Source organism: Pristiophorus japonicus, chromosome 17 (genome assembly GCF_044704955.1).
Source record: "Pristiophorus japonicus isolate sPriJap1 chromosome 17, sPriJap1.hap1, whole genome shotgun sequence".
Lineage (NCBI taxonomy): Eukaryota > Metazoa > Chordata > Chondrichthyes > Pristiophoridae > Pristiophorus > Pristiophorus japonicus.
This window is the reverse complement of record NC_091993.1, coordinates 25,199,249-25,227,180: the sequence shown is the minus strand read 5'-3', so window position 1 is coordinate 25,227,180 and position 27,932 is coordinate 25,199,249. Positions and strand designations below refer to the sequence as shown.

The 27,932-nt window shown below is 45.5% G+C and overlaps 1 protein-coding gene across 1 annotated transcript in view; it reads right to left on the bottom strand.

Moving 5' to 3' along the window:
* The window catches only part of LOC139227958 (A-kinase anchor protein 13), a 250,821-nt gene that overhangs the window by 168,780 nt on the left and 54,109 nt on the right, over positions 1 to 27,932 (bottom strand). The window contains exon 2 of the mRNA XM_070859119.1: positions 2,174 to 2,226. The gene's annotated coding sequence lies outside the window, so the exon portion shown is untranslated. The remainder of the gene's footprint in view (positions 1 to 2,173; positions 2,227 to 27,932) is intronic.

Sequence of the window (27,932 nt, the reverse complement as noted above, 5' to 3'; positions counted from 1 at the left end):
TAGGCACACAACACGACAGATCCTTATCTTGTCATAACACCATTAGCAAAGTGAAAACAAAATTATAAAGAAATATTATATTTCTAGACATCAGACATTATCGTGCAATAGGCGGCCATTCAGCTCATCACACCTGTGCCAGTGCTCACCCTTCAACTGGAACCTGCTCTTTTAATCCAATTTCCATTTAAATGACTGAGTGGTCGCTGCTTCCAAAGCAGCTTATGTAAAGCATTCTCTACGGGTTTTTTTGTATTTATTCATTCACGGGATGTGGGCATCACCGGCGAGGCCAGCATTTAATGTCCATCCCTAATCGCCCTGGAGATGGTGGTGGTGAGCTGCCTTCTTGAATACAACGGAGTGTCTCGCTGGGCCATTTCAGAGGGTTGTTAAGAGTCAACCGCATTGCTGTGGGTCTGGAGTCACATATAGGTCCAGACCGGGTAAGGGCAGCAGATTTCCTTCCCTGAAGGACATTAGTGAACCAGATGGGTTTTTACTGCAATCCGGTAGTTACATGGTCACCATTCCTGATACTAGCTTTTTCATTCAGAGTTATTTAATTAATTGAATTTAAATTCTCCAGCTGCCGTGGTGGGATTTGAACTCATGTCTCTGTATCATTAGTCCAGGTTCTGGATTACTGGTCCAGTAACATAACCACTATGTTACTGGAAAAAAAACTTCTATTCTCATTATTATGGCCGCTTTTACTGCTTTGCTAAGCACTGCAAAAAATCTTCCATTATATATTCTCTGAAAACGTGTAATTTTGAAACCCTATCAGTGTACTGCACAGTACAGATGGAGGCAGGAGATGTACTAACAGCTGCAGTTATAGAACTTAAAAGTGATGTTGAAAATCCAAAGAACAAGTCCTACGACTTCAAAGAGGAATCGTCACGTCACTGTTTGAGAGAAGTGAGAGAAAATACAAAAAATTGTGGTGCTTTTTTCACAAAGTTCGCACCAATTTGTGGCAATGACGCCCCTATAATTGTACACGCGCACAGAAAGACTAATAGCTCGAGACTTCTCCTTTAAAATACAATTACTCACAACAATAAGTCTCAGATATCCAGTCATTACTTGCTCAGCTCCATTTAGAATTCAGAAGGTTAAGGGGTGATCTGATCGAAGTTTTCAGGATATTAAGGGGGACAGATAGGGTAGACTGAGAGAAACTATTTCTGATGGTGGGGTGAGTATACAACTCGGGGGCACAGTCTAAAAATGAAGAGCCAGGCCTTTCAGGAGTGAAATTTGGAAACACTTCTACCCCACACAAGGTAGCAGAAGTTTGAAACTCTCTTCTGCAAATGGCAATTGATGCAAGATCAATTGTTAATTTTAAAATCGGAGATTGATACCTTTCTGTTAATCGAAGGTATTACTGGATATGGGCCAGGTCACAGGTCAGCTGAGTTAGGTCACAAATCAACAGTGATCTCATTTGAATGGCGGAACAGACTCGAGGGGCTGAATGGCCTCCTCCTGTTCCTATTTGCCGTCATCGTGCACTATGTTTGTGTGTAACCCCAAGGGACAAATGGTCGGATTTCCCAGGCACTGATCATAAAAATAAATGCCACACTAAATAGATGAGTGCATTCACTGCTGGCATACTTTGCACTGGATGGATTCCTTTACAGCATTGTACGAATACTTGGAATAGTTATGAATAGGTCTCTATCTAGCAGGATTCGGCTAAAAACCAACTCGGTACTCTCCTCATTGGAGTAGGTGCTTGAAAACTGTGGCTCTCCCACCACTCTCCTAAAGAAGCAAAGTCTCCATTTCTGAGCCACACAGTTTGCAATTTGCAGACAGGATTCCCATACTGTGTTGCGCTCGCTAATCCCAGCCAGAGCAGTGGTGGTGCTACAATTGGCATCGGCACTCCTGGATTAGGGTGGGGAAGCGAGCCAGGATTCTTGCTCTCTTTTCATCCATTGCATGAAGTGCTTGGGAGATGCAACCACTGCTCCCTCCCACGGGCACCACCTCGAATTTCTCATTATTCTAGGTCTGAGACCAAGGAGCACTTGATGTGTGAAAATAATTCAACCAAGACGGAGAGAAGATTGTGCGGAATATCACATTATGTTGAAAAGAGAAGAGAAGGGCAAGCGTTGGATTACAAATTGACACTGGTTCATGGCAAACTTACTCAAAGGGAGATGACCAATCAGCTGATGTTTTTCTACCAAAGTCCACTGTAACCTGAAAGAGATAAAAAGCCAAGCTCAGTTGTCTTTAAAAAAAACTATTAGCAAAACCTGTATAAAGGGTTAAACTCTATACTGCCAGAGAATGTGGGGAGGTGTGGGTGTGGGGGAGGGGAGAGGGGAGGTCGTGGGAATCCAGAGAACATAAAAAAGTCAAAATACAATGCTTTTTTATTTAAAAGTCGAGACGTTTGAGCAACTTCTGAGCTTCAAGGCCATGGTTTGAGCAAGCTCCGTGTATTAGGAGATATTTATATCAGAGCACCGCCAACTGAAGAATCCCAGTCTAACTCAGCTGCAGAATCCCAGTCTAACTCAGCTGCAGCTGGCAGAGAGGGTAGGCAACCCACTTCTCCTAACCCGACAACAATATCGAGGAAAATGTGGGTCTATGAGTGTGCTGCTGGGATGGGGCAAATTTTAGTAACGCAAACAGGGGCAACATATCCCACGTTTTGATCACAACAACTTGTATTTATATAGTGCCTTTAATTTAGTGAAATGTCCCAAGGCGCTTCACAGGAGTGTTATGAGATAAAAATTTTACACCAAGCCACATAAGTAGATGGGGGGGGGGGGGGGGGGGGGGGGGGAAGAGCAGGGGAGGAAAGAACAAAAGGGAAGACCTGAGATAGGGTGGAAGGCAGGGGAGATTAAATGACAAACGGGATGATGGTGCAGGGCGAAAGGAGATGATAACGGAAGTAAAGAAAGACTTGAATTTATATAGCGGCTTTCACGACCACCGGACGTCTCAAAGCACTTTACAGCCAATGAAGTACTTTTGGAGTGCAGTCACTGTTGTATTGTGGGAAACGGGCAGCTAATTTGAGCACAGCAAGCTCCCACAAACAGCATTGTGAAAATGACCAGATCACCTGTTTTTTTGTTATGTTGATTGAGAAATAAATATTGCCCAGGACACCAGGGATAACGCCCCTGCTCTTCTTCAAAATAGTCCCATGGGATCTTTTACATCCACCTGAGAGCAAACGGGGGCCTCGGTTTAACGTCTCATCTGAAAGACGGCACCTCCGACAGTGCAGCGCTCCCTCAGCACTGCACTGGGAGTGTCAGCCTAGATTTGTGTGCTCAAATCCCTGGAGTGGGACTTGAACCCACAACCCTCTGACTCAGAGCTGAGTGTGCTACCCACGGAGTCACAGCTGACACTTAAAAGAAACAAAAGGTGTGTTGAGATGAGCTGTAAATGGGAATATCAGAATCAGCTGCTGTCCGAAGAGGGGGGCAGAGGTTATGATCTGGAATTTTTGAACTCAATATTGAGTCGGGAGTTTTTTTTTTAATTTAATTTTGAATTCTTCTTCTCTCCAACCTATAACTTATGAAACTTACAACACTATCAAAATAAGCTTTGGACAGGTATCTGAGCCACAGTTTTATTTTTATCATCATCATCATAGTAAGTCCCTTGGAATCGAGGAAAACTTGCTTCCACTCCTGAAGTGAGTCCTTTGGTGGCTGAACAGACCAATACGAGAGCCACAGACTCTGTCACAGCTGGGACAGATAGTCATTGAGGGAAAGGGTGGGTGGGACTGGTTTGCCGCACGCTCTTTCCGCTGCCTGCGCTTGATTTCTGCATGCTCTCGGCGATGAGACTCGAGGTGCTCAACGCCCTCTCGGATGCACTTCCTCCACTTAGGGCGGTCTTGGGCCACGAACTCCCAGGTGTCAGTGGGGATGTTGCACTTTACCAGGGAGGCTTGGAGAATGTCCTTCTAATGTTTCCGCTGCCCACCGTTGGCTCGTTTGCCGTGAAGGAGCTCAGAGGAGAGCACTTGCTTTGAGAGTCTCATATCTGGCATGCGAACTATGTGGCCTGCCCAGCGGAGCTGATACCGAGTGTGGTCAGTGCTTCAATGCTGGGGATGTTAGCCTGGTCGAGGACACTGATGTTGGGTGTGCCTGTCCTCCCAGGGGATTTGTAGGATGTTGCGGAGACATAGTTGATGATATTTCTCCAGCAACTTGAGGTTTCTGCTGTACAATGGTCCATGTCTCTGAGCCATACAGGAGGGCAGGTATTACTACAGCCCTGTAGACCATGAGCTTGGTGGCAGTTTTGAGGGCCTTGTCTTCAAACACTCTTTTCCTCAGGTGGCCGAAGGCTGCACTGGCGCACTGGAGGCGGTGTTGGTTCTCGTCGTCGCTGCCTGCTCTTGTTGATAGGAGGCTCCCGAGATATGGGAAGTGGTCCACGGTGTCCAAGGTCACGCCGTGGATCTTGATGACTGGGGGCAGTGCTGTGCGGTGTGGACAGGCTGGTGGAACAGATAGTTGTTGAGGGAAGGGGTGGGTGGGACTGGATTGCCGCACGCTCCTTTGTCTTACGAATGTTTAGCGCAAGGCCTATGCTTTTGTATGCCTCAGTAAATACGTCGACTATGTCCTGGAGTTCAGCCTTTGTATATGCACAGTCGCAGGTGTCGTCCACGTACTGTAGCTCGACGATATATGTGTGACTGGATTTAAAGGAACATGCACCAAGTAATTTTTTCCACTGTAGTGAGGCCACATTATATTTCTGCAATGTACCTCTTGTATAAAGTTAGAGATATTTTTTCCTCGCAGTGACGGGCGTGTGGAATGTACTCCCATCGGTAAGTTGGTGCTAATTCACTGAACTCTTGTGAAAACACAGCCTCTGCCAAGAAAATGGGACTGAAGGTTACAGATAAATTAATGGGGCACTTGCGATGTTATTAAGTGGACGGCAAAGATACTTAGAGGAAAGTTTGGCGGTTTTATCTGGCTTAAATCAGCTTCCTCTGGAACTGTTGGCGAGGCTGTGGCTAAGTAACTGTGCCAGGCCTATTGGAAAGAATGGGCTCGGGTGTGCTGAATGAATTTTTCTTCAATCCACATTTCATGGTCTGTTCTTCTCTGAAACAGCAGCTTCGCTGGAAGGGCCTCAGACTTTTTTTTGTTCTCAAGATATGGGCAACTGGCACGGTCACATTCACAACAAAATGGCTTGCTAGGCCACTTCAGGAGAGCATTAAGCACGCAGTGTGGGACTAGAGCCCTGTGTAAGCATGTGGGGTCGGGATCTGCAGGAACCCTTCCCTGAAAGACATTCATGAACCAGTTAGGATTTTAACAACAATCTCGCAGCTTTTCTGGTGACTGCCCACAAATTACTAGATTTTTCTTAAATTCTATTTCACAATTTGCCTACACCACTGTGACCTCTTGCTTAGTATGCAACTTTCCTCATTAAGCAGCATTTTACGCACGTTAGAACATAGATAAGTGCATTTATATAGTGCTTAACAACCGATAAGTTACTTTTACAGTACAATCGCTGTTGTAATGTAGGGAAATGTGGCAATCAATTTGCACACAGCAATGGTTCCACAAAACAGGAATGAGCTAAATGACCAAGTCATCTGTTTTTCGGTGTTGGTCGAGGGGTAAATATTGGCTCTGGACACTGGGGAGAACTCCGCTGCTCTTCTTCGAAATAGTGCCGTGGGATCTTTTACACCCACCCGAGAGGGCTCAGTTTAATGTCTCATCCGAAAGACAGCCTGAAAGGCAGCCCTGAAGCGTCAGCGTAGATTATGTGCTCAAAAAGGGATTAAGCGGTTACGGGGAGCGGGCAGGGAAGTGGAGCCGAGTCCATGATCGCATCAGCCATGATCGTATTAAATGGCGGAGCAGGCTTGAGGGTCTGTATGGCCTACCCCTGCTCCTATTTCTTATGTTCTTATCTCTGGATTGGGACTTGAACCCACAACCCTCTGACTCAGAGACGAGTGCGCTATCACTGAACCAAGGCTGGCAGGAAATTAGAAAAAGATTAACAGAAAAGTAAACGCACCGAAACACATTAGAACATGAATATGGTTATTTAACACTGGAGGCAGTAAACGGGGTGCTTTTAAAAAACACCCTGTAAAATATCTAAGAGAAGATAGAAGTACCAATTCAACAAAACAACACAGCAGGGCATTAAATGCAATCTACCAGAACCTTCCAATTAGTGCAAGTGAGTCACGAGGTCGTGACTGTTAATTGGTAGCTAGGTGTTGAAGCAGTAAACAATGATCTCACAACAGAAGGAAGTCAGGGATAAAGTTCACTTGTTGAAGGCTCCCAATTTACTTTTCACAATAGAGACATGAACTGCAATAATTTGAGTGCAATAAACGCAACGACCAAGTAAAAGATTCTTTTCCGTTAGATGGCCCTTAGCTGCACCCCCAGGATTAATGACTCGACCTACAAAAGACACAACAGCATGATAGGCTCCCTTGGTGCCTTATTCCAATAATTGTGCCCAATGTTACCCAGTTGATGCAAGGATCATAGAAACATAGAAACATAGAAAATAGGTGCAGGAGCAGGCCATTCAGCCCTTCTAGCCTGCACCGCCATTCAATGAGTTCATGGCTGAACATGAAACTTCAGTACCCCCTTCCTGCTTTCTCGCCATAACCCTTGATCCCCCGAGTAGTAAGGACTTCATCTAACTCCCTTTTGAATATATTTAGTGAATTGGCCTCAACTACATTCTGTGGTAGAGAATTCCACAGGTTCACCACTCTCTGGGTGAAGAAGTTTCTCCTCATCTCGGTCCTAAATGGCTTACCCCTTATCCTCAGACTGTGACCCCTGGTTCTGGACTTCCCCAACATTGGGAACATTCTTTCTGCATCTAACCTGTCTAAACCCGTCAGAATTTTAAACGTTTCTATGAGGTCCCCTCTCATTCTTCTGAACTCCAGTGAATACAAGCCCAATTGATCCAATCTTTCTTGATAGGTCAGTCCCGCCATCCCGGGAATCAGTCTGGTGAACCTTCGCTGCACTCCCTCAATAGCAAGAATGTCCTTCCTCAAGTTAGGAGACCAAAACTGTACACAATACTCCAGGTGTGGCCTCACCAAGGCCCTGTACAACTGTAGCAACACCTCCCTGCCCCTGTATTCAAATCCCCTCGCTATGAAGGCCAACATGCCATTTGCTTTCTTAACCGCCTGCTGTACCTGCATGCCAACCTTCAATGACTGATGTACCATGACACCCAGGTCTCGTTGCACCTTCCCTTTTCCTAATCTGTCACCATTCAGATAATAGTCTGTCTCTCTGTTTTTACCACCAAAGTGGATAACCTCACATTTATCCACATTATACTTCATCTGCCATGCATTTGCCCACTCACCTAACCTATCCAAGTCACTCTGCAGCCTAATAGCATCCTCCTCGCAGCTCACACTGCCACCCAACTTAGTATCATCCGCAAATTTGGAGATACTGCATTTAATCCCCTCGTCTAAATCATTAATGTACAATGTAAACAGCTGGGGCCCCAGCACAGAACCTTCCTGCTATATAATGCAAGTCTTTCTTTCTAAACATCCGTGTTTGATCCTAAATTGTAATCCAGGTTGGCTCCGAAATGCAAATGCTATAAACACTGGAATTTACAAATCTATATTTTGTCATGCAACATATACACATCAGGAAAGGATGAACAGGCTGGGTGGGTCTCTTTTCTCATTAAAAAAGGCTGAGCTTGTGAAAACACAGCCTCTGCCAAGAAAATGGGACTGAAGGTTACAGATAAATTTATGGGGCACTTGGTGACCAAATAGAGGTCTTTAAAATTTTGAAAGGTTTTGATAGAGTGGATAGAGAGAGAATGTTTCCACTTGTGGGGAAGTGCTTAACAAGAGGCCATCAATATAAGATCGTTACCAAGAAATCCAATAGGGAATTCAGAAGAAACTTCTTTACCCAAAGAGTGGTGAGAATGTGGAACTCACTGCCACAGGGTATTGAAGCAAAGAGTGTTTATAATCAAACTGTTAAATGGCCAAACGTGCAGAAAGCATTTAGATTAGATCAAATTGCGATTTACTGACAACCAGGAACGACTTGAAGAGGATATCACCATCGACGATCCATCAACACACACCCAACCAGCAATCGACCTCGCTGTCAATCACGAGGATGAACCCACCGTTCCGGACAGTCCGGTCAGACCAGCCACGGTGCAGTGCAGCAATGGCCCGACCAACTCACACACGCCAGGGTTTGAACTTAGACGATCAACCAGGGAGCGAAGGGTTCCAGATCGCCTCAACTGTACCGAAGTTTTGGGGGGGGGGGGGGGGGGGGAGTGATGTTATGTATGTAACCATGTAATATTTGCCACGAGAGGGCGCGACTGTTGGAGTTCTAATGGTCACCTGCACACACGTGCAGGGCCGGTATAAAAGGTTGGCCGCCATGTTATTTAGGCACTCTGGAGTTGAAATAAAGACGACTAAGATCACACGGAGTGCAACAGCATGGAGTGGCATTTGTGAGTTTGGTAAGTGGGTGAGTTCAGGCAAGTGGGGGTGGCAGGTGCTGTTTTGTCTTGTTTTTCCTACCAGTGCTGACACTAGAGCAACTGATAAGGAGTGCGAGAGTAGGAGACGGAGGCCCAGAGACCAGCCCAACCAACTGCAAACAAAAATAAAGAGGTGCGAAATCAAGAGGTGATGTCACAGCCAAGCTGGTAAGTGGTTGGATGTTCGACTGGCTTTTAGATTGGTTTAATTGGCAGCGAACTACTAAGCAGCTGTTTGGTGTTTAAGTAAATTTTAGTAAGTAAATTAATTTAAGGGTTAAGTCATGGCAGTAGAGCTCGGACCTGTGTCATGCTCCTCCTGTGCTATGTGGGAAGTCAGGGATGCTTCCAGTGTCCCTGGCTACTATGTGCGGGAAGTGTGTCCAGCTGCAACTCCTGACAGACCGCATGACGGCACTGGAGCTGCGGATGGACTCACTCTGGAGCACGTGCGATGCTGAGAATGTTGTGGATAGCACATTTAATGAGTTGGTCACACCGCAGGTAAGGGTTAGGACAGATAGTGAATGGGTGACCAAGAGACAAGGCAAGAGCAGGAAGGTAGTGCAGGAGTCCCCTGCGGTCATCTCCCTCCAAAACAGATATACCGTTTTGGATACTGTTGGGGGAGATGACTTACCAGGGGAAGGCACCAGCAGCCAGGTTCACTGCACCGTGGGTGGCTCTGCTGCACAGATGGGTGGGAAAAAGCGTGGGAGAGCTATAGTGATAGGGGACTCTATTGTAAGGGGAATAGATAGGAGTTTCTGCGGCCACAACCGAGACTCCAGGATGGTATGTTGCCTCCCTGGTGCAAGGGTCAAGGATGTCTCGGAGCGACTGCAGAGCATTCTGGAGAGGGAGGGTGAACAGCCAGTTGTCGTGGTGCATGTAGGTACCAACGAAATAGGTAAGAAGTGGGAAGAGGACCTACAAGCTGAATTTAGGGAGCTAGGAGTTAAATTAAAAAGTAGGACCTCAAAGGTAGTAATCTCTGGATTGCTACCAGTGCCACGTGCTAATCAGATTAGAGGGAGCAGGATAGTTAGAATAAATACGTGGCTTGAGCAGTGGTGCAAGAGGGAGGGATTCAAATTCTTAGGACATTGGAACCAGTTCTGGGGAAGTGGGACCTGTACAAAAGGGACGGTCTGCACTTGGGCAGGACTGGAACTGATGTCCTAGGGGTAACATTTGCTAATGCAGTTCGGGAGTGTTTAAACTAATATGGCAGGGGGATGGGAACCTATGCAGCGAGATAGGGCAAAGTAATATGGAGTCAGAAACAGATGGTAGAAAGGTCGAAAGCAATAGTGGAGGCCGATTAAACAAAGGCAAGAAACAAAAAGGGCCACACTACATCATAATTCTAAAAGGACAAAGGGTGTTAAAAAAAACAAGCCTGAAGGCTTTGTGTCTTAATGCAAGGAGTATCCGTAATAAGGTGGATGAATTAACTGTGCAAATAGATGTTAACAGATATGAAGTGATTGGGATTACAGAGACGTGGCTCCAGGATGATCAGGGCTGGGAACTCAACATCCATGGGTATTCAACATTCAGGAAGGATAGAATAAAAGGAAAAGGAGATGGGGTAGCATTGCTGGTTAAAGAGGCGATTAATGCAATAGTTAGGAAGGACATTAGCTTGGATGATGTGGAATCTATATGGGTAGAGCTGCAGAACACCAAAGGGCAAAAAACGTTAGTGGGAGTTGTGTACAGACCTCCAAACAGTAGTAGTGATGTTGGGAAGGGCATCAAACAGGAAATTAGGGGTGCATGCAATAAAGGTGCAGCAGTTATCATGGGTGACTTTAATATGCATATAGATTGGGCTAACCAAACTGGAAGCAATACGGTGGAGGAGGATTTCCTGGAGGGCATAAGGGATGGTTTTCTAGACCAATATGTCGAGGAACCGACAAGGGAGGTGGCCATCTTAGACTGAATGTTGTGTAATGAGAGAGGATTAATTAGCAATCTCGTTGTGAGAGGCCCCTTGGGGAAGAGTGACCATAATATGGTGGAATTCTGCATTAGGATGGAGAATGAAACAGTTAATTCAGAGACCATGGTCCAGAACTTAAAGAAGGCTAACTTTGAAGGTATGAGGCGTGAATTGGCTAGGATAGATTGGCAAATGATACTTAAGGGGTTGACTGTGGATGGGCAATGGCAGACATTTAGAGACCGCATGGATGAACTACAACAATTGTACATTCCTGTCTGGCGTAAAAATAAAAAAGGGAAGGTGGCTCAACCGTGGCTATCTAGGGAAATCAGGGATAGTATTAAAGCCAAGGAAGTGGCATACAAATTGGTCAGAAATAGCAGTGAACCCGGAGACTGGGAGAAATTTAAAACTCAGCAGAGGAGGACAAAGGGTTTGATTATGGCAGGGAAAATAGAGTACAAGAGGAAGCTTGCAGGGAACATTAAGACGGACTGCAAAAGTTTCTATAGATATGTAAAGGGAAAAAGTAAAGACAAACGTAGGTCCTCTGCAGTCAGAATCAGGGGAAGTCATAACGGGAACAAAGAAATGGCAAACCAATTGAACAAGTACTTTGGTTCGGTATTCACTCAGGAGGACACAAACAACCTTCCGGATATAAAAGGGGTCTAGTAAGAAGGAGGAACTGAGGGAAATCCTTATTAGTTGGGAAATTGTGTTGGGGAAATTGATGGGATTGAAGGCCGATAAATCCCCAAGGTCTGATGGACTGCAAACCAGAGTACTTAAGGAGGTGGTCTTGAAAATAGCAGATGCATTGACAGTCATTTTCCAACATTCCATTGACTCTGGATCAGTTCCTCTGGAGTGGTGGGTAGCCAATGTAACCCCACTTTTAAAAAAAGGATGGAGAGAGAAAACAGGGAATTATGGACTGGTCAGCCTGACATCGGTAGTGGGTAAAATGATGAAATCAATTATTAAGGATGTCATAGCAGCACATTTGGAAAGAGGTGACATGATAGGTCCAAGTCAGCATGGATTTGTGAAAGGGAAATCATGCTTGACAAATCTTCTGGAATTTTTTGAGGATGTTTCCAGTAGAGTGGACAAGGGAGAACCAGTTGATGTGGTGTATTTGGACTTTCAGAAGGCTTTCGACAAGGTCCCACACAAGAGATTAATGTGCAAAGTTAAAGCACATGGGATTGGGGTAGTGTGCTGACGTGGACTGAGAACTGGTTGGCAGACAGGAAGCAAAGAGTAGGAGTAAATGGGGACTTTTCAGAATGGCAGGCAGTGACTAGTGGGGTACCGCAAGGTTATGTGCTGGGACCCCAGCTGTTTACATTGTACATTAATGATTTAGACGAGGGGATTAAATGTAGTATCTCCAAATTTGCGGATGAAACTAAGTTTGGTGGCAGTGTGAGCTGCGAGGAGGATGCTATGAGGCTGCAGAGTGATTTGGATAGGTTAGGTGAGTGGGCAAATGCATGGCAGATGAAGTATAATGTGGATAAATGTGAGGTTATCCACTTTGGTGGTAAAAACAGAGAGACAGACTATTATCTGAATGGTGACAGATTAGGAAAAGGGGAGGTGCAATGAGACCTGGGTGTCATGGTGCATCAGTCATTGAAGGTTGGCATGCAGGTACAGCAGGCGGTTAAGAAAGCAAATGGCATGTTGGCCTTCATAGCGAGGGAATTTGAGTACAGGGGCAGGGAGGTGTTACTACCGTTGTACAGGGCCTTGGTGAGGCCACACCTGGAGTATTGTGTACAGTTTTGGTCTCCTAACTTGAGGAAGGACATTCTTGCTATTAAGGGAGCGCAGCGAAGGTTCACCAGACTGATTCCCGGGATGGTGGGACTGACATATCAAGAAAGACTGGATCAACTGGGCTTGTATTCACTGGAGTTCAGAAGAATGAGAGGGGACCTCATAGAAACGTTTAAAATTGTGATGGGTTTAGACAGGTTAGATGCAGGAAGAATGTTCCCAATGTTGGGGAAGTCCAGAACCAGGGGTCACAGTCTAAGGATAAAGGGTAAGCCATTTAGGACTGAGATGAGGAGAAACTTCTTCACCCAGAGAGTGGTGAACCTGTGGAATTCTCTACCACAGAAAGTTGTTGAGGCCAATTCACTAAATATATTCAAAAAGGAGTTCGATGTAGTCCTTACTACTAGGGGGAATCAAGGGGTATGGCGAGAAAGCAGGAATGGGGTACTGAAGTTGCATGTTTAGCCATGAACTCATTGAATGGCGGTGCAGGCTCGAAGGGCCAAATGGCCTACTCCTGCACCTATTTTCTATGTTTCTGTTTCTATGGCCCCAAGTTGCCACACGATAAAAAACGGGCGCCCCTCCGAGCTGGGCGCCCGTTTTTCGCGCCAAAAACGGCGCCGGAAAAAAAAGGCGCGATTCTGGAGCGCCCTGCAGCTCCATGTCTGCTTGGCGCGGCGCCCAGGGGGGGGCGGAGCCTACCACTCACGCCGATTTTGTAACTGGGAGGGGGCGGGTACCATTTAAATTAGTTTTTTTCCTGCCGGCAACCCTGCGCGTGCGCGTTGGAGCGTTCACGCACGCGCAGTGTGAAGGAAACATTGGCACTCGGCCATTTTTGTAGTTCTTTATAGCTGTTTAATTTTGGAACATTTTTTAATAAAAGCACATTGCCATCAGCACATCAGCACTGAGGCTTCTTGCAGCAGTGAGAAGGCTGCAGGAAGCCTCAAAGTTGAGGCAGCCGTTTCCCTCCTCTCTCCCTCTCCCCCCCCCCTCCCCGCAGGAACGAACGACTGCCTCCTTCCCCCCCCACCCCGCCGCGGGAACGAACGGCTGCCTCAACTTGTGAGGCTTCCTGCAGCATTCTCCCTGGCTGAAGCACTTTCACACAGGTAGGAAGATGGTTTATTTAATCTTTTCTTTGCTTATAAATTTTTATTCAGGTTGGATTTATTTGTATAATATTTGTATAAAGTATAAATAAGGATTTATTATAGAATTTAATGACTTCCCTTCCCCCCGCCCCCCCCCCCACCCCCCACCTCGTTCTGGACGCCTAATTTGTAACCTGTGCCTGATTTTTTAATGTGTAGACAAGGTTTTTTCAGTTCTACAAAAATCTTCACTTGCTCCATTCTAAGTTAGTTTGGAGTACGTGTTCACTGTGGAAACTTTCAAATCAGGCGTCAGTGGCCGGACACGCCCCCTTTTGAAGAAAAAAATTCTGTTCCAAAGTGAAACTGTTCTAACTGACTAGAACTGCAGAAAAAAAAATGTGGAGAATTGCGATTTCTAAGATAGTCCATTCTTCACCAGTTGCTCCTAAAAATCAGGCGCAAATCATGTGGAAACTTGGGCCCATATGTTTCTACTAAGTTTAGCTCACAGCACTCAGCCTCGTGGAGTTCTTCGATACACAACAAATAGTATCGATGCATTTAAGAGGAGGCTAGACAAGCATATGAGGGGGAAGGGAATAGAGGGTTATGCTGATAGATTTAGATGAGGAAAGACGGGAGGAGGCTCAAGTGGAACATAAACGTCGACACGGACTGGTTGGGCAAAATAGCCTGTTTCTGTGCCGTATATCCGACGTAATCCTGTGTAAAAACATAAGACACCAAAAACATTGGGCCTTGGTCTGAACATCACAACACTTTTACAGCCTGCCTTACAAACACCAAATTGTAACGCAGCATCTCCTGCAAGCTTGCTAATACAATGGGATTCTCACACAGTTTCCTTTTGCCACTCTAATTGCAGCTGGGGTGAAAGTCTCTTTTCTCTCCCGCCTGCAAGAGCCCTAAAATGACGCAGGGTTAGGCAAAAATCAACCTTCTTGGAGGGAGCCAATAGCTCTCGATTACCCATAAGGCAGCACAGAAAAGCCACAAGCATGGCTGCCGTGGACAATGGGAACATCACAATTGGGGGTTTGGAGGGTGGGGGGGGGGGGGCTTTCTCTGCGAGCCCCTGTTCATTGTTGGAAGAGGAAAAACATTGGTCCACATCTAACCTGGTGTGCAGCTGACTGCCTTCAAACTGAGCCTTTATGTGCAGTAAGGGTCCCATACAAAATGAGTCTGGACAATCTCAATCCAGTCCCCTAGTAGGCATGAGGCTTCACAGCACAAAACTGCCTACAATATGGCATTAAATTGCCAGCATCACTCAGAGAACCTGTGGAGAACGGCTGGTGTGGAAGATTAAAATGCTACAGTGAGGTATGTGATTCTGGGATTGAGATCGAGGCACATCGAATCGAAAAGGCTTCACTCTTCATCTGCCCGTGCTGCTCCCCGACCTGGAACTGCTAGTTGTGTACAACGGGCGCCCGAAACAAAATAACATTTTCATTTGCCAGTGACAAAAGATTAGTTTCTGCCTTTGCCCCCAGTTAAAACAAAAACAATTTTAACAAGAGGGAGATTTTTACAAGAAAGTATGGAAGATGAAAGTTGACTTCAGGAGATCCCAAAGGGCTGCATTTGGTGCATAGCTACAGTAGAAAAGACAAGTGCAGACAATGGAGACGATTCATCCACAGCAAACTGTGCACATGACATCAGCACAGTTTGCAGAAAAGCTAGCTGCTGCTTTGATTTTTTGTTGTCAAAGTTATGAGGTACTGCTTGTGAAATTTTATGGATATACAATTTAAATTGATGCAATAGGGATGATTAAAATCATTTGCATCTCATTGATTACAGGTTACTAGGTGGAGAAAATAAACAGGTTTCATCATTTCTCAAACTGTGCAATTGTTGGCACATGCACGGAGCCAAAGCAAACAACGGCCCGGATGTTTGACAGAACCTTCTGTCAAAAATCTTCGGCAGATCATCAGTATCCCCAGGAAATGGACATTTGCTGGCGGAGAGTTGGGTTGGGCTCTTTGCCCAGTGAATGCCCAGGAAACTCATGTCTGGTAAAAGCTGGTGGGAGCCCTTCCTTTTACCAGCATAAGGGTGGAAATAAAATATCAAAATAAAATTTATTACATCATTTTAACATTTAAACACCTGTAAAATGTCTGTTATTTTTGGCCCCTTGAAAAATGTTTACATTTATTTTTCAAAAAAGATTTTTCTTCTTTCAAATGTTCAATTGCATTGTATTTTAATTGATTTTAAATATGTAATGTTTTATTTCAGTGGCGTACATAAATGGAATCCCCATAATCATAATGGGAATTCCCCTTTTCTGATTGGCTGGGCCAGGTCACGTGATCCCAGGGGCGCTTGCGAGCCGCCTGCGCCCCTGGGATACAGGGCCTCTACCCAGGCCTACACATGGAGGCGCAGGAACGCAAATCGCCGTGGATCCAGGACCATCCGGTAGGGGCGGACTTTTATTGCGCTTCGGAGGCATCCACCCGGAGGGAAGCCTCCGACCACAAGTTCATCAAACAGGGGCGGTCCGGCGCCACTTAACTGAATTATTCTTTTTAATGAAATGTAAAAGCGCTCAAGATTAAAAACTCGAAGGGCTAAAAATTCACCAAATTTGCACCCGTTTTTTTGGGCAATATTTTGCAGTTTTTGGCGGAAAACGGTGCGACAGGAAAATTCGGAGAAGTCTTGCGGCGGTGTTTTATAAATACCACTGGGGAGAGGACCGCCGCCATGTAAGACTCAAAATAATGCTTTCGCCAAAAATTCCGTTCAGCGCGCACCCCGTATTCTGCATGAAAAAAACCACCAGGAAAAAACCTGCGTTGCAGCCCTTGGAACAACGGTCGGTATAAAGACCTGCAAAAAAGGTAAGTTAAAGTTTTTATTTTAAAATTATTTTTCAGCAATTCAATACCCAAGTGTCTTGTGAATATTTTGCGATGCTTTATTTTTTGCTTTTTGCAATTTTTTGGGGGGCGTTTTACCCCCCTCCCATGGCCTCTCTTGCAGCGGCATCGGCCTTGGAGTAAAGTTGCAGAACATTTGCGGCTTGCGCCACGAATCCTCGTGCAACGCCGATTTTTACTGCTGCGCAAATCGAAGCCGAAATTTTAGGCCTCGTGGCGGTCGCGTAGTGAAAGCGATAATTTGGGTGAAAAAATACCGCTTTCACCAAAAACTGAATTTCTGGCCTTTTCAGAACATAAAGAAAAGTCAAAAGATGAGGAAAGTTGTCCACTTCGAGTATTCTAACTCTCCGTAGCATCTAACTGCGTTTGCCTGCCCACTAAAGGCGGACACCTCGGCTTGAAGTATATAAATACTGAAGCTAAAAGGCTCACCTCATCATTGTGAATTTGCTGTTCTTCAATTTTTTTTGGAGCTCAAGGCAGGGGGTATCAGTGCTAGAAATTCAGTCTTGTGGGTCGAACAGTCAGGTGTAATACAGATCCCTTCACTCTGTTTCGCACACCAACTGTGGCCCAGCCAAGGGCCTATTCAAATTGGCTTCGAAGTGGACAGTTTTGTGGCATAAGTTCATGCCCGGTATGAATTTATTTTACATAGGATACATAAAAAGTGTGAGAATTACAGAGAGTAACGGTCTGCAGCACAGACACAGGCCATTCAGCCCAACTAGTCTATGCCTGCATTAATGCTCGACATGAGCCTCCCAGTCGACTTCACCTCGCCCCATCAGCATATCTTTCTTCTACTTTCTCCCTCATGCATTTATCTAGCTTCTGCTTAAATGTAACTATGCTATTTGCCTCAACTATTCCTCATTTTCAGCACTCTGGGTAAACAGGTTTCCCCTGAATTCCCTCCTGGATTTGTTAGTGACTATCTATTATTTATGGCATCTCGTTTTGGACTCCCCTCGGTCTTTTTTCTAGAGAAAAGAGCCCTGCCCATTCAGCCTTTCCAGATAAGTATATTCTCTCAATTCTGGTATCATCCCTGTGAATCTCTTTCGCACCTTTTCCAGTGTCTCTATAATCATCATCGGCAGTCCCTCAAAAATCGAGGAAGACTTGCTTCCACTCTAAAAGTGAGTTTTCAGGTGACTCAACAGTGCAATACAGGAATTACAGTCTCTGTCACAGGTGGGACAGACATTGGTTGAAGGAAAGGGTGGGTGGGACTGGTTTGCCGCGCGCTCCTTCTGCTGTCTGCGCTTGTTTTGTGCATGCTCTCGGCGACGAGACTCTAGGTGCTCAGCACCCTCCCGGATGCTCTTCCTCCACTTAGGGCAATCTTTGGCCAGGGACTCCCAGGTGTCGGTGGGAATGTTGCACTTTATCAAGGAGGCTTTGAGAGTGTCCTTGAAACGTTTCCTCTGCCCACCTGGGGCTCGCTTGCCGTGTAGGAGTTCAGAGTGGAGCGCTTGCTTTGGGAGTCTTGTGTTGGACACGCAGGCGACGTGACCCGCCCAACGGAGCTGGTTGAGTGTGGCCAGTGCTTCGATGCTGGGGATGTTGGCCTGATCGAGAATACTGACGTTGGCGTGTCTATCGTCAACAAGGAGGATGGCGGATGAGATAGCCTCTATAATATCAAGACCAGAACTGTGCACTGTACTCCAAATGTGAACACGTTCATGCCACCAGTCAATGCTGGATTAGATCCAAAGTCCCAGTGGTGAAAGGCCAGTGTCGAACACACCATATCACCTGGTTTGCCTTGCTGCTCTTATTTATTTCTTACCACCAGCTACCCCCACCGCCGCCCACCCCCCCACCCAGCCCCAATTCACTCTGACTCGCCTGAACACAGAGTCACATAGGGGATACCGTAGACATTCTAGGTAATACCAATCCAAGCTGCATCAGCCATGGCTCAGTGGGTAGCACTCTCGCCTAAATCAGAAGGTTGTGGGTTCAAGTCCGAATCCAGAGACTGAAACACAAAAATCTAGGCTGACACTCCAGTGCAGTGCTGAGGGAGTGTTGCACTGTCGGAGGCGCGTCCTTTGGATGAGACATTGCTGTTTGTGGGAGCTTGCTGGGTGTAAATTGGCTGCTGCATTTCCCACATCACAACAGTGACTACACTTCAAAAAGTATTTTGTTGGCTGTAAAGTGCTTTGCAACGTCTGGTGGTCATGAAAGGCGCACTATAATTGCAAGTCTGTCTTGTTTTTTTCTTTCAAATGTTTGAGCCTGGACAGAGGAGAAGATTACAAGGCAGTCCCATCATTTACCAAGGAAGGCGAGAGGAGGAATTGTATTTTACTGGGACAGAAAAATATTCACTAAATATTTTGCTAGCAAGAAGATTATGGTTGACATCACAAAATAGCAAAACATTAACTGGCCCTTGGCTTCTACGTAAAATGATCTGGCCGGTCGTTTCCCATCAATACACTGGAGTTCTAAACAAAGCTACAATCCTTGACACATGTTGCTGAGGAGCTTTGTAAGAATCTGGAAAAAAGGAACGCTGTCCAAACCAGAGGCCAGGGGTGATGGGGAATCTGCAAGTCTTGGCAATGCAAACCATGACTCCCAGTCAACTGATGCTTCTATGCGCACTTCTATTGCTAACTTACAGTTTGTTTTGCGCGACCTTCACGGGCCACGAGGTTTGCAAAGGTTTGTTTTCAGTGCGGTTGGTTTCACAGATCAAAGGAGCCTAAGTCAGTCAGAACACCAAGACTTGATGATATCTGCAGCTTGTAATATATGCAAATCCACCAGTACATTAATTTAAATGTTGCACAGGGGCCACAAAGCTCTGTGGTCTGCACCCAAGTTACCCAAAAAGGTAACCAGCTTGGGCACAGGGATGACCAGCACACAGCAGGCCCAACAGCAGCAACGCAACTCAACTGTGAAACTAGGGGTTCAAAGTTAAAAGTTGGGCTTTCCTTACAGATGTGAACTTGCCTGTCTCAACACATCTGCCTGGAGGTGGAGGGGCAAAAGAGAAGATGCGAGCACATACACATCAGGAATGAATGAACAGGCTGGGTCTATTTTCTCTTGAAAAAAGGCAGCTGAGAGATGACCCAGTAGAGGTCTTTAAAATTATGAAAGGTTTTGATAGAATGAAGAGAGAGAGAATATTCCCATTTGTAGAGAAGAGCATAACTGTAAGATAGGAGAAGAGCATAAATATAAGATAGTCACCAAGAAATCCAATAGGGAAAATTCTTTACCCAAAAAGTGGAACTCGCTACCACAGGGAGTGGCTGAGGCAAATAGGTACATTTAAGGGGAGGCTAGACAAGCATGAGGGAGAAGGGAATAGAGGGTTATGCTGATAAAGTTAGATGAGGAAAGATGGGAGGAGGCTCGAGTGGAGCATAAATGCCGACATGGACTGGTTGGACCGGGTGGCCTGTTTCTGTGCCACATATCCTATGTATAAACAATCCCCCCCCTAAGCTAACCCAGCATATTATCAACAGCATCCAGCGTTAAATATCAACAAGTGAGCTAAAAAGGAAAGTAATACTGTAGCAAGTGCAAGAACCTATAAAAGGAATTTCAATCTACCTTCAAAGCATGCAGAATTTTAACAAATGTAATATAGTACGGAAGTAATGTGTAAAGGGGAATTGGCTTAGCATCAAATTCTCACGTTATTATGGAGATGCAGTGTCTCAGAGATTTGGTGTAAAAAAAAATTATAGCTTCCTTGAACTGTAAATGAGCTCCCACTGAAACTTTCCCACAGTGTAAGATTAACTTGATATGTTCCATCTCGTACCCACCGACCAGCTGGAGCAGTTTGGAGAGAGACTAGTGAACTGTGTAACCGTAAACCATTAATAAAAGGAATTTATTTAAAGAGTTTATCCTCTAACCAGGAATGGGCTCACAAAAAAAGACTAAGTTTCAGTTTCCTTAAATCGGTACCTTTTATAGTTCTATCCTGAAACTCAATTGGTAAATGTTGAAATTACAGCACAGCTTGAATTCGTTGAGTGGCTCAGTAACGAGTGATCCGACATAATTACCCTTCAACACCTCGGCAATGTACATCGTTTCTGAATCATCCAAATGTACATATCTGAACACAAAACAATATGAATATATAATTACACAGGAAAAGTCAGAGGTAAGAAAGGTCATTTAGTCTACTGAAGTTCATCCTGCTAGAAATGAAGGATGATTGAAATGTCTTATGATAGATTGTGTAGAGATTGTGTAGAATGGGCCTATACTGGAATTTAGAAGAATGAGAGGTGATCTCATTGAAACACACAAGATTCTGAAGGGGATTGACAGAGGAGATGCTGAGAGGTTGTTTCCCCCGGGCTGGTGTGTCTAGAACCAGGGGGCACAGTCTCAGGATAAGGGGTCAGCCATTTAAGACAGAGATGAGGAGGAATTTCTTCACTGAGGGTTGTGAATCTTTGGAATTCTCTGACCCAGAGGGCTGTGGATGCTGAGTGTCTGAATATATTTAAAGCTGAGATAGATAGATTAGATAGATAGAATCTAGGGGAATCAAGGGATCTGGGGATCGGGCAGGAAAGTGGAGTTGAGGTCGATGATCAGCCATGATCTTATTGAATGGCAGAGCAGGCTCGAGGGGCTGTATGGCCTACTCCTGCTCCTATTTCTTATGTTCTACACACCAGTGGATTTCCAAGTTTTTCCTGTGTAAGGTACAGTACCAAGGGCTGTAAAAAGTAATTGGTAGGAGCTTTAAGAGGGGATTTGAGGAGACATTTGTTCACCCAGAGGGTGGTGGGGGTCTGGAACTCACTGCCTGAAAGGGTGGTAGTGGCAGAAACCCTCATAACATTTAAAAGGTACTTGGATGTGCACTTGGGCTGTGGATGATGCGTGTCTGAATATATTTAAGGTTGGGAGGACAACGAGATAGAATCTAGGGGAATCAAAGGGATATGGGGATCGGGCGGCAACGTGGAGTTGAGGTTGATGATCAGCCATGATCTTATTTGTTATCCACTTTGGTGGTAAAAACAGGAAGGCAGCTTATCTAAATGGTGACAGATTAGGAAAAGGGGAGGTGCGACGAGACCTGGGTGTCATGGTACATCAGTCATTGAAAGTTGGCATGCAGGTACAGCAGGCGGTGAAGGAGGCAAATGGCATGTTAGCCTTCATAGCGAGAGGATGTGTGTATAGGAGCAGGGAGGTCTTACTGCAGTTGTACAGGGCCTTGGTGAGGCCACACCTTGAATATTGTGTACGGTTTTGGTCTCCTAATCTGAGGATGAACATTCTTGCTATTAAGGGAGTGCAGCGAAGGTTCATCAGACTGATTCCCGGAATGACAGGACTGATATATGAAGAAAGACTGGATCAACTAGGCTTATATTCACTAGAATTTAGAAGAATGAGAGGGGATCTCATAGAAACATATAAAATTCTGATGGGATTGGACAGGTTAGATGCAGGAAGAATGTTCCCGATGTTGGGGAAGTCCATAACCAGGGGTCCCAGTCTAAGGATAAGGGGTAAGCCATTTAGGACCGAGATGAGAAGAAACTTCTTCACTCAAGAGTTGTGAGCATGTGGAATTCTCTATCGCAGAAAGTTGTTGAGGCCTGTTCATTAGATATATTCCAAAGAGAGTTAGATGTGGCCCTTCCGGCTAAAGAGATCAAGGGGTATGGAGAGAAAGCAGGAATGGGGTACTGAAGTTGCATGATCAGCCAGGATCTTATTGAATGGCGGTGCAGGCTCGAAGGGCCGAATGGCCTATTCCTGCACCAATTTTCTATGTTTCTATGTATGGCCTTCTCCTATTTCTTATGTTCTAAATGAAGCCACCAGCCTGGCTCAGTTGGTAGCTTTCTCGCCTCAGGATCAGAAGGTGAAGAGCTCTAGCCCAGCTGCAGCACTTGCACCCAATCCAGGTTGGCTTTCCATGCAGTACGGAGGGAAGGCTGCACTGTTAGAGGTGCTATTCTTCAGATGGACAAAGACAACGCAGGCCTGATCTGTTCTGATAGTTCAAGTGGAAGTAAAAGATCCCCTGGGTATTGAAGGAGAAAGGCCTGGCCAACATTCCCTCAACCAACAACAAAGTAACTGGTCATCAGCTATTGCTGTCTGTCTGACTGTACTATGCACAACATGGCTGCTATGGCTGCCTACAAAACTGCAGGCAATGCACTTCAGAAGCAATTCGTTGGCTGTAAAGCATTTTAGCATGCAATAAAGGCAAGTTATTTCTTTCTGCTTTGCAATTCGAGCATTTTACAGAAACTCTGTCTTCCAGCTGAATACTTGCATCAAACTATTTGGAGAAAGGAAGATTGAACAGAAAAACATAGCCTTATCAGCAATACTATACAATATTCATTTCCTAAACTACCCCAAGCTCCAGGCTGAAGGAAGAGAAAAGAGACTTAAACAGAGTACAAACAGAGATGCCTGTAAAAGGGAGAATAAAGCAATGACCTCAGTGGTACCTGTACCTGAACCTGAAAAATCAGGTAAACATCGATGGCCTTGCCTATAGTTAATGATTACACATAAACAACAGCAACATATTATTGATAGTCACATAGCTTGTGAACTTATTGTAATTATTTTAAGTTCTCAATTTGAGCTTGCATTGCAGGTATTTCAATTTGCCTCCACCACCCAAACAAAATCCATATCCTTCCAAAGTTTATTAAGATCCACAACTCGTGCCTAGGTTGGACCTCACCTCGAATCGTGTTCAGTTCAGATCCCCACACATGGGGAGAGGAGGCTCTGTAAAAGATTCAGAAGAGTGCCACTAGATTCACACCGAACAAAAACTCTTCGTTATCGCAATAGGCCGAGAGCGCTGAACCTTTCTACTCTAGAAAAACACAGGATTTCCGAGAGACTGAGCACATGTATGAACGAGCGATATTCAAATGGAAGCTGGACAGGTTACATAGAATTGACTGCAGAGCAACTGGCTTATACCGTGGGTTTATGCTCCACAGGCCCTCCTCCCACTATTCTTCATCTAACCCTAAAAGCAAATCCTTCTATTCTTTTCTCCCTTATGTATTTATCTAACTTCTCCTTAAATGCATCTATGTTACTGGCCTCAGGTTGCTGGAGGAGTTAGCTATCGCTGTATACAAAAGGGTAGATAGGATGTTGGGTAACCTGCCTCCCGATCTTTGTTGATTCGTGGAACTCTCTTGATCAACTTCTGGATTTGGAGAGGAATAATCACAGAATTTGCCTAGCTTTCTGTATTATTATATTTTTTTGCCTCTCCCAGATTACGTGGCTGCTGGTGGGTGGGGAGTATTGGCGTTCGTTCCCTAGTTGCAAATATGGACCAGTATGTTCACAACAGCCACCCTCAGAGTAAATAAAACCCATTGATCGCCTTTTAATTTACAACCAGACTTCCCATGGCATTGCTCATGGTAAGTCAGGGTGGGGGAAGGGTTGCACTGTTTTAGAAGGAAGGCAATATTATACGATGTAATGCACAACACATTATTCTGCTAATAAGTTGGAAGGAGAGAGAGAGACTGAGGGATAGAGGTGTTCAAAATCATGAGGAGTCTAGACAAAGTAGATAGAAACTGTTCCCATTGGTGGAAGGGTGGAGAACCAGAAGACACAGATTTAAGGTGATTGGCAAAAGAATCAAAGATGACATAAGAAAAAACTTTCTTTTAAACACAGCAAGTGGTTAGGATCTGGAATGCATGGCCTGAAAGGGTGGTGGAGGCAGAATCAATCGCGGCTTTCAAAAGGGAGTTGGATAAGTACCTGAAAGAAAATAATTTTCAGGGCTACGGAGAAAGGGCTGGGGGGGGGGAGTGGGGGGGGGGAGTGGGATTAGCTGAGGTGGTCTTGCAGAGAGCCGGCTTGGGCTCGACGGGCCAAATGGCCTCCTTCCATTCTATGATTCTATGCTTAAATTCATTCGTTCCTTTAGTCACAAAGTTTAATCGCTATTTAGTGACCACAGTCAATGAGGGGCAAACTGATGGGGAAGGGCAAGAACAGATTGATGCAGACCCACCGCTCCCTGTCCCCCTCAAAGAGCAGGGGAGTTATCCCCGGTATCCTGGCCAATATTTATCCCTCGATCATTGATGGGGAAGCTTTTCTATAGATTGGCTTCCTCCCCAAGGTCAGAAGAAATGACGGTTGTTTGTGCGCGCGTGTGCACGACAGAGAGACACCTCCAGCGCCACTTATGCTTCCCAAAACTTTTACATAAAATGGGAAACTTCGGTGAAAGGCTGTGGTCCACAGCACAGTCCATCACCAAGGTTGAAAACCGTAGGACAGAGGCGAGACAAATTGGCACAACATTAAGCTTTAACGAGCTGAAGGAAGACAGAGGGATGTAACAAGTTCCACGAGTTTTTTTAAGATCCTGGGAAAACACAAGTTGTAGAATACTTTCCAGACTTGAGGAACAGTGTGTTCGAAGACATGTCTGAAACACAGTAGACAGTCTCTACAACCGCTCTATACAGGCCTCACAGCAGATGTGCTGTCCATTTTGTTTAGGACAGAAATATTATTGCAATTTGCAAAGGCACTCATTCACACGCCCCTTAAAAGTCCGACAGATTTCCAGTGGTGGATATCAGCCTGCAAGGAATCTCATTGCTTCTTTGAGCAAATCCTTCGTCATTAAAGCGCAAGAGCCGCCTGGAGCAACAAGTGGTTGGTACAATTTTAGCAAACCACTCTCGCGCATTCCAAATCTCATCTCTGCTGCAAGGAGAGTTGGAACTGTTGGCTGATGGTGTTGATTTCCATTCTTGCCCCTCTCTTTATTTCCCAATATTTACCTTGGAGAAATGCAGAACCCTTCTAGCCCAGAGATCTTCCTCTTTCGGATGAGATGTTAAACCGAGGCCCCGTCTGCTCTCTCAGTTAGATGTAAAAGATCCCATGGCACTATTTCTAAGAAGAGCAGGGGAGTTCTCCCTGGTGTCCTGGGGCCAATATTTATCCCTCAATCAACATAACATTAAAAAAAAACAGATTATCTGGTCATTATCACATTGCTGTTTGTGGGAGCTTGCTGTGCGCAAATTGGCTGCCGCGTTTCCTACATTACAACAGTGGCCACACTCCAAAAGTACTTTATTGGCTGTAAAGCGCTTTGAGATGTCTGGTGGTCGTGAAAGGCGCTATATAAATGCAAGTCTTTCTTAACAAGGAGAAACTCTGGGACCAGGGGTGGGGCTCTGCATCAATCTGCTCTTATGATTCAACCAACGTCAACAGCAGCAGCGGCAGTTGCTAGGAGACCAGGCTACCCCTCTATTCTGCCGCAAGTTGGCCACTGGAAAGGAGGCAGGAAGAGTTACAATTCTTCAAAAAGTAAATGGACGAATCCCCTCATTATTGCATGGTTTTAAAAAAAATATTTCAAGAGGTTAGTGAGCCATAATACCACTAATTGGGCGTCGGACTTCGGGAAACTGATCTAAAGCTTCAGGAGTAAGTAATTGGAAGAGAAATACTCGAGCATTTGGTTTATACACTATTAGCGGTTAGATCACTAAATGAGTAAATTGGCTGTGGAGCAAGCTTTAATCCTTCCATCCAGGAACAAGGAAGCTCGGGCTAATTAAATCTCTTGGCAACAGCCTTGGGTTTTAATCAGCTCTTTGGGGTCCCTCTCCTCAACCACCACACAAAACCTCGACACTCACGCACCAGGCTCACATTAAAATACCAGGTGTTCCAGAATCTGGGAGCGGTGTCGCTTCCCCAGTGCCTGTGTTCAACGCCTGGCTGTATTCCACACTGCTGGGGCTCTTCCGGTCCCAGCTGTGGCCTTCCATTTGTTGCTGCGTTCCCCGTTTAACAAAACAAACCACATGCGAGAAAGTTAGCAAAAAAATAAACCCCTCCGACTAACTTTTCTGAAGCGAGTCAGGACAGAATCAAAAAAAATCCAGACAAAAAGGTGCATGCAACAATTTAGAAGGCCTCTAGAATTCTGCCTTCCATTATAAAAAATCTCTGCCCTTGCTACATTACAACAGTGACGACAGTTCTAAAAAACATAATTGGCTGTAAACACTTCGAGACATCCTGAGGTCATGAAAGGCACTACATAAATGCAAGTCTGCCTTTCTCTCTCACGGTGAATGAAACGCTTTCAGATAAAATACGTGAAAGGTATTTCAATCCCTCAATGGCCTCGCTCCTCTCTATCACTAATCTCCTCCAGCCACCCCCCCCCGCCAGATATCTGTGCTCCTCTAATTCTGCCCTCCTGAGCATCCCTGATTATAATCGCTCAACCATTGCTGGCCGTGCCTTCTGTTGCCTAGGCCCCAAGCTCTGGAACTCCCTGCCTAAACCTCTCCACCTCGCTTTCCTCCTTCAGGACGCTCCTTAAAACCTACCTCTTTGCCCAAGCTTTTGGTCATCTGCACTAATTTCTACTTATGCGGCTCGGTGTCAAATTTTTAAATCGCACAATACTCCTGTGAAGTGCCTTGGGACGTTTCACTGCATTAGAGGCACTATAACAATGCAAGTTGTTGTTGTTGTTGTTGTGAAAACTCTCCGCAGATTTGGATGCTGCAAGAACCAACTCAAGATACTTAATGCTGCGATCCACCCTCGGTTCCCAACGCGTACAGTACAAACAGAAAGAAATGAGATGCAGGACGGTTACAGCACAGCACATCAAGCTTCAAGGCAGCGGGGCCACGGTGCGGGAGGAGGCGGTTCGGCTGCAACCCAAGACTTCACAGAGCAAGTTGGCCAGCTCAGCCACGGCCACGTGAGGAAGTGCGGAAGAGAGGCGGGTGCCTCACCACAGGAATAGCACAAGGGAAAACACACAGAGCGAGCTGAGCGAGAGTCACGGAGCTGATATCACCCACCGATGCCAATACACTGCAGGGAAGTCGCTGCTCAACCAATGCGCTTTTATGTGCGATTATTTACCTAATATTGGATATATTCAAGAGGGAGTTAGATGTGGTCCTTACTGCTAAAGGGATCAAGGGGTATGGAGAGAAAGCAGGGAAGGGGTACTGAGGGAATGATCAGCCATGATCTTATTGAATGGTGGTGCAGGCGCGAAGGGCCGAATGGCCGACTCCTGCACCTATTTTCTATGTTTCTAATCGAGGTGTATAAAATTATGAGCGACCTAGATATAGTGGATAGGAAGCACCCATTTCCCTTAGCAGAGGGGTCAACAACCAGGGGCATGGATTTAGGGCAATTGGTAAGAGGTTTAGAGGGGATTGGAGGAGAATCTTTTTCACCCAGAGGGGGGTGGGGGTCTGGAACTCACGGCCTGATAGGGTGGTAGAGGCAGAAACCCTCATCACATTTAAATAGTACTTGGATATGCACTTGAAGTGCCGTAACCTACAGGGCTACGGACCAAGAGCTGGAAAGTGGGATTAGGCTGGATAGCTCTTGGTCGGTCGGCCGGCTGGCGCGGACACGGTGGGCCGAAATGGCCTCCTTCCGTGCTGTAAATTTCTATGATTCTAAGGGAGGCAGGTGCCTCTCTATAGGGACAGAAGGAAAGAAAACACA